The sequence below is a fragment of the Daphnia pulicaria genome, chromosome 3 (assembly GCF_021234035.1).
Source record: "Daphnia pulicaria isolate SC F1-1A chromosome 3, SC_F0-13Bv2, whole genome shotgun sequence".
Classification (NCBI taxonomy): Eukaryota; Metazoa; Arthropoda; class Branchiopoda; order Diplostraca; family Daphniidae; genus Daphnia; species Daphnia pulicaria.
This window is the reverse complement of record NC_060915.1, coordinates 8268298-8275166: the sequence shown is the minus strand read 5'-3', so window position 1 is coordinate 8275166 and position 6869 is coordinate 8268298. Positions and strand designations below refer to the sequence as shown.

At 41.6% G+C, this 6869-nt stretch overlaps 2 long non-coding RNA genes across 3 annotated transcripts; one reads left to right on the top strand and one right to left on the bottom strand.

Moving 5' to 3' along the window:
- The first annotated feature begins 104 nt into the window (after positions 1 to 104).
- On the top strand, positions 105 to 2863 carry LOC124329275. Of its 2 annotated transcripts, none has more exons than XR_006916720.1 (5): positions 105 to 459; positions 1455 to 1632; positions 1718 to 1870; positions 1995 to 2302; positions 2730 to 2863. It is a non-coding gene; the product is annotated as an uncharacterized LOC124329275 (long non-coding RNA). The 2 variants fall into 2 exon arrangements; XR_006916721.1 differs by having other exon boundaries at positions 1718 to 1876.
- Positions 2864 to 3655: 792 nt separating this feature from the next.
- Positions 3656 to 4886, bottom strand: LOC124329246. Its single transcript, XR_006916658.1, has 3 exons — positions 4796 to 4886; positions 4367 to 4666; positions 3656 to 4248 (listed from the first exon to the last, which is right to left on the bottom strand). It is a non-coding gene; the product is annotated as an uncharacterized LOC124329246 (long non-coding RNA).
- Positions 4887 to 6869: the final 1983 nt, after the last annotated feature.

Below are 6869 nucleotides of genomic sequence, written 5' to 3'. Positions count from 1 at the left end.
CATCTCACACTTGCAATTTGCAAAGACTATTTCAAATCCGAAGCATTCATTTTCGTGTTTACCCCATGACTTATCCTATTTGAAAGAACTCCAATTCTCAGTCATACAAAAGAAATGATGTCATGCCTGATCGCTTGCAAGTAACTGGTAATCGTCTTTCTCGAAAACAGATGGCGTGTTGTTATTTTTGTTTTCTGTTCGTCGTCTGCTCTTCTTCATTTGAGTTTGAGACTTGGGAGTGTTGGACACGAAAAGAACGCTGTTATAACATTTGTTACCGTGTGTTTTCTGGTATAAATTTATTTAGTGAGTTTGGTTTTCCATACTGTCGACACCGAAAACTCAATCAACAGTCCTGTGGTGACTAATGCAGGGTCTATTTAAAAAACAAGAAACATTTTGTCAATTCCTCGACCGACCGTTATCATCAAGTCTTCATTCATTCCTCAAAACACCCAGGTGAATACACAACAGTTTATTTATGATTCCTTGCAGTCACTCTAAAAAGCCAACTAAGATCAGCAGTTTGTTCGAGAAATGTTCCAAAAACACAGTCCAACTTTGCAAGTTGCAATGAATTACTACCCAGTAATCAACTTCACACTACGATCTTAAAATAATTTTGTCCTAAAAATCAATAATTATTAATTGGGAAAACAGCTAATTTTCCACAATTGCTAAAACCTGATTCATTTTATCAACAGAAAGGTTTCTTTACTGCTTTCTAATTTGATCTTGCTAGTTTGGTAAAACTTAATCTGACGCAAAAATGAAACTCCTTTTAGTGATTCTCATTAAGCTTATATATTCGTTTTCATGTGACTGTAAAAACATCGGAAAATCACTGAATTTTGAAAAATAACGTATAATATAAGTCGAGTTAGAGTTCAAGAAAATTCATGATTTTGGCCAAATCTAGATTTTAGCCAAAAAGCATTACTTGATCCCGAATTTCGTGGGAATCAGATATACTATAATTTGATGTCAGCTCAATATGGTTGAGTAGCTGACGAGCTATCGCTCATCATTTCCAGATTCCGGGGTAGTTCCGGACTTGGTAAGAAATTTGAAGATGACTTTCCATTGTATTATTCCATGTCCATTAGTTCACAGTTCACATTCAGATTTCAGCCGGTTTGGCCAGAGAAAAACATGTCACTGTATCTTTATAACTCTCGCTTCTCTGCAGCTTCTCTGCTTTGATCCGTCAAGAAATTTGAAGGTGACTGTCCATTGTGACGATAGATGGTGGTGGTGTTATTTGTCTTAAAAATGGTGAAAAGTGTGAAGAGTTGTGTTATTTTCTGTTTTCGTGGTTTTGTATGTCTTTACCGCGCAAAATCAATCAATTATTAATATGTAAGCTATTAGTGATTATTCCAACTACACAGTAGCAAATTTTTTATCACTCGCTGTGTTCTTGACTAACTGTCTAATGTTCTTAAAAATTCTAGAAAATGTACCTGCCGTCTGATAGTCATCAGATAAGATGTACCCTATTTCATGAACAAATTGCTCGACACTTCCTGTCACTCACATCTTCAGCTTCATCTGTCATCTTCTCACATCTTTGGCTGCAAAAATTCCAACTTTTTTGCCCAAAAGTTGTGGCCTGTTAGGAATATGGTTTAGGTAAGCATAGCTTTTTGATCTTACTACCTCATCATTCATTGATGGAAGAAGATAATCTTAAAATTCACCCCTATTTATTTAACAGGGTCATCCTTGCCTGAAAAATATTACACCTTTGATCAATGTGTTTATTGGTGGGGTTGATGGAGTCATGAAATTGAATTGCTGGTGCCATTCCCTGAAGCAGCCACTTCACAACCATAAGAGACGAGCAGAAGTACACCTACAACAGATTGAGGTAAAGGTGTGCTTCTATCTATGTTCTTGCTTAAAAATTTAGAAAAGCTATGACCACTTCAACAGCTTTTGTAAGACACACTTATTTTTTTTAGCTTCCCTTTAATTTCTCTCGTTTTTTACAGAACTATTTGTTACGTCGCTGAGATCGCGAGACGACCGCCAATGTCAATCTACAACGCAGTTTCTTTATTGGAATTGCTTGGTCCTGGCATGGAGATCCTTGAGCAAACGCCTGCTTTGGTCCATGACAGAAGAGGGACTTCCAACAGCTTTCTGCTTCATCCTTATCCTCACGACGTCTGCTCATCCAGCTTCACTGCTTCTTTTGCTGCTAGACTTTTCTTGCTTCACTGGCGAGTTTGCTCACTTCAGCGTTCGCTTCCATTCGCTGTGACACACCTGCAGTCACTCATCACGGGATTGTGCCCAGGTAACCAACAATTCACTTTCGTAGATTATCTACTAATAATCTACTTGCGTTAAACTCTGTGTCTGTGTAATAAATCCAAAATCAGGCCCTTCTTGCGCGCAAACGAATGTTACTTAGACGTTTCTTTTTTCTAACGCTAGATGTCTTTTCGATAGTTTTTAGCTGTCAAAACAGTCAGTTTCTATTCTAGTACTTTTCATATCTCTTTAAACATTTATTGGCAGTTATTGTGTGGAATTTTTAGTGAAAACTGACGATAACTTATTCCACCAGCAAAGCTCACTTGTTAAATTTTCGATTTTTGGTTTTTATATTTAAAAGTGCGTCTTTAAAGTTGTTAGCATAAAAACCATATCAGTGTACCTATATGTATTTTGTAACTTGTATTGGCATGCAACTTAATAAGAATTGTTTTGCCTTTATTCAGGTCATGCAGAGGAGAAGTCGAGAAGATGGACACCAAAACATCGCCGGTATCTCCAAAATGTCAGCGCGGATCATCATTTGTTGTTGGTAATATATTTTGTGTGTGTGTGTTAGTTAACCCGTTGGCTGCCACGCCTTTGTTCTCCCCTAGCTCCTTAGCACGGGCCGCGCTGTTCGGTCTCGTGGTTTACATGCCGCGGGCTCGGACAGTCGCACCAGCCCAAAATTCGCCGCAAGGCGCCTGTTAGGCAATGCACCATAGGGACTTCCCCCTTGTCGATACGGTGATGGATTCTAGAGGTTGTGCATTCCATCTTCTCCTGTCACCGTGTCAGCCCGGACTTGTCAGCAATGGCAAGTCCCACCTTGGTCATGGATCCTTCAGACGTGACGCGTAGAGTAGTAGAAGAACAACCTACGGGTTGTATGGCTTGGCAGCCAACGGGTTAACTGAAGTGTATGTATGTGTGTGATTGTAAAATGTGGTGGAATTGTGGGTGGAGGTGGGACAATATAACACAATTCTTTTCATAAGTTTTTGGTTCATTGTCCCTTAATTTATCCCTTAATTTATCCCAAGTCTTGTTTAAGAATCGTATCAATTTATTTCTTACAATTTCAAAGTCATTCATTTTTACAAAGGTCTGACACATGACTATTACATTTAAGATTTCAAAAAATCAACAGTTGCAAGTTTTGAATTCAGAGTAGACGCTACGCAGTGCGTTTCTTTTGTAACTTACCCTTTGAAACATCATCGTCGAAACACAAGAACCTGTCCGTATGCAGAGCGACTAAGACAGCAGTACCCTCTAAAACATTAAACAAACAATTTAAAACTCGACATACTGGCCTTGAAGATGTCGAACACAAATAAGACTTCTGTAGCAATGAAGAAAGGCTTTGAATTAAAGTCTTACAAAAGAATTACCCACATGAAAATTTTTATTTTCTTATTTAGGATCAACAATTAATTTCCAGTGACCAATAACCAGATAACCGAAACATAAATAAAATCAAATAGAAATTTTGGCTCAAGTATTTTGGAATCTCCTTGTAGTAAGATCCGGAAGCGTAGTTTGTGGTGTAATATTCAGCTGTCTTAGTGGTGTAGTAAGTCGGGTCAGAGTAGTGATTTCTGAGCTTCGTTGTAGTAGGTGGGAGTAGTGGTGTAGTACTTGGGAGCCTCGGTGGGCAGTGTGGGTTGTAGCGCAATATGCGGCCTCGTCGATGTAGTACTTGAGGGCTTCGGTGTAGTACCTGGGAGCAGCGTAGGTTGTAGTGTAGTAAACCGGAGCCTCGGTTTAGTATTCCAGTTCAACGAAGTACGAATTAGCAGCTGCTGTGGCGTAGTACTCCGCTGCCTTCGTGGTGTAGTACTCCGCTGCCTTCGTATGTTGTTGTTTGGTAAGACGCCGGCGTTGCGGTTTGGTATCCACCATACCCACGAGACATCGGTACACCAGTCGACCCAACCATCAAGGATACAACAACGAACAGCAGCACGACGCCATAGTAAGCTAGATGGCAAATAATTTGAAGATTAATTTTCATAAATAACTGGCAAATAAAAAAAAAACAAAACAAAAACAAAATAAAATAAATAAATTGATACAAATCTCAAAACAGAGTATTTACCATGGTTGTAGTGTAATACTTGTTCGCCTTGGTGTAGTAAACAAAATCCTGAGTTTGGTAGTAGATTGGAACAGAGTAGTACGTGAACGCGTCGGTGTAGTAGGCTGGGGCAGACAACTCGGTGGTGTAGTACTTGGGAGCCTCGGTGTAGTAACAGATTATGTGTATGTTGACTTCGTTGTGTAGTAAGGCGCCGGCGTTGCGGTTTGGTACTCACCATAACCAGGCGACATCGGCACACCAGTGGTCGACCCAGCCATCAATGATATAACATCCAACAGCGGCACGACCCACAGTTAACTAGACGGTAAATAACTTGAACATTAATTCCCAGTTATAACTTGTAAGTTAACAAGTAGAAAACTATGTAATGAATTAATGATTCACAACTCCATGATAAAAAAACAAAAAAACAAAAAGAATATTTACCCATGTTTCCTAAGATGGAGCAGCGTAGGTTGCAGTTTAATACTCAGGAGTCTTGGTGGTGTAGTACTTGGGGGCCTTTGTATAGTAAGTATTTATTTTATTTTATTTTATTCAATTTCTATAGCGCACTTTACAACACAATGATCAAATGACGCTTTAGGTAGAGTCACTCAAGAAAATATGTACAATTTGGGTCATTTATAACATTTACTGAACAAATAGGATTTCAACAGAGTTTTAAAATTCTTCAGCTCCGTCATTTTCTTGATGTTATCCGGCAGGTCGTTCCACAGCCTCGGACCCATTCTTGAGAATGTGCGCGAGCCATAGAGCCCAGGTTTTCCTGGTGGGACAGCTAGATTACTAGAAAACGACGATCTGAGGGTCCGTGGTGGGTTGTAACGCTCAATCAGGGATGACAAATATGGAGGGGCATATCCATGCAGACACTTAAAGGCCAAAACCAAACACTTAAAGCTGATGCGCTCGTTGACTGGCAGCCAACGCAGGGTTTTGAGATGGTTGGAAACAGGATCAAACCTCCTCGCTCCGACAATCAATCTGGCAGCAGCGTTTTGGACTCTCTGCAGTCTCAGGATCTGTTCCTTTGGAAGACCAGCAAACAGCGAGTTGGCGTAGTCCAGTCGGGAAAGAACCATAGCTTGAACCAAGGTTTTCGCCGCATGTGGTGACAGGTATTTCCTGATTTTTCCCAGTGTGCGAATGTGAAAAAATGCTGACTTGCACACGCTGTTGATATGCGGGATCATGGTCAAATTGCTGTCGAAGATCACTCCAAGATTTTTCACCACTAGAGAAGGTTGAACCAAGTCATCTCCAACCTGAAGAGGTAGATTTTCAATCAGCTTGGATCGGTTCGGAGTCGATGTGTAGAGAAGTTCGCTCTTACACACGTTAAGCTTCACCCGATTTGCAGTAAACCAAGTTTCCGAGCGCGCTGCACAACTTGCCATCATGCTTAGGGCCGATAGCTGTTGAGATGGAGCGGGACGGAGTCGAAAGCCAATCCGGAGCTGAGTGTCATCAGAGAACTGACCCATCTTCAGAACGTTTAGGTCACCGTTGTTAAGATTGGTACCTTCTAGCACCGACGAAAGAGGATTCGCGTAGGCGAGGTAAAGAAGCGGGCCAAGTACAGAGCCCTGTGGGACCCCCGAAGTTAGAGTGACGCTGTCAGATGGCAGAGCATTCACAACAACAGACTGAGAACGGCCGTCAAGATAGGAGGAAAACCAATCCAGGGCAACTCCCGATACTCCACAGTGAGATGAAAGTCTCTGCATCAAGATGGTATGATCGATGGTGTCGAACGCAGCGCTAAGATCCAAAAGAAGAAGTGCAGCACCATCCCCACGATCCGCCGCAGCCAGTAGATCCTCACAAATACATAAAAGTGCTGTTTCGGTTGAATGATTCAAACGGTATGCCGACTGATGGACGGACAGTATAGAATTGGCCGAAAAATGTTCATGAATCTGAGCAGCGACAACCCGTTCAATGAGTTTCGATATGTACGACAAATTAGAAACGGGTCTGTAATTTGAGAGCTCTTCAGGATCAAGGGAAGGTTTCTTCAACAAGGGAGTAACCAGTGCATGTTTCATCTTTGGAGGGAAGGCGCCGGACGAAAGTGAAAGATTGATAATCTTAGTGATTGGATCCACCAACACGTGTAATACCTTCTTCAGGAGCCAAGTTGGTAGTGGGTCCAGACTGCAGGATTTTGTTGGTGAAGACACGATTATAGCTTTGACACTATCTGGGCTGACCGGTTTAAACACGTGAAGGCGGTCGGACTCACGTCTGGATGAAAGGAACTGAGCATCTTTGAGGAATGGATGGTCTTGATTGTCCACTGACGCGGCAGCCGCATCGATTCCAAGTCTGATCGTCATGATTTTTTGGCGAAAAAAAATCGCTAAACTTCGTGGCAAGGTCATGGCCAGACGAGTGGGATGGAAGTGGAGACATTGTTGGCTTGCCAGTCAGAGTACTGACGAGACGAAAGAGAGATCTCTGATCACCCAAGCACTCCATCACCTTTGCGTTCAGG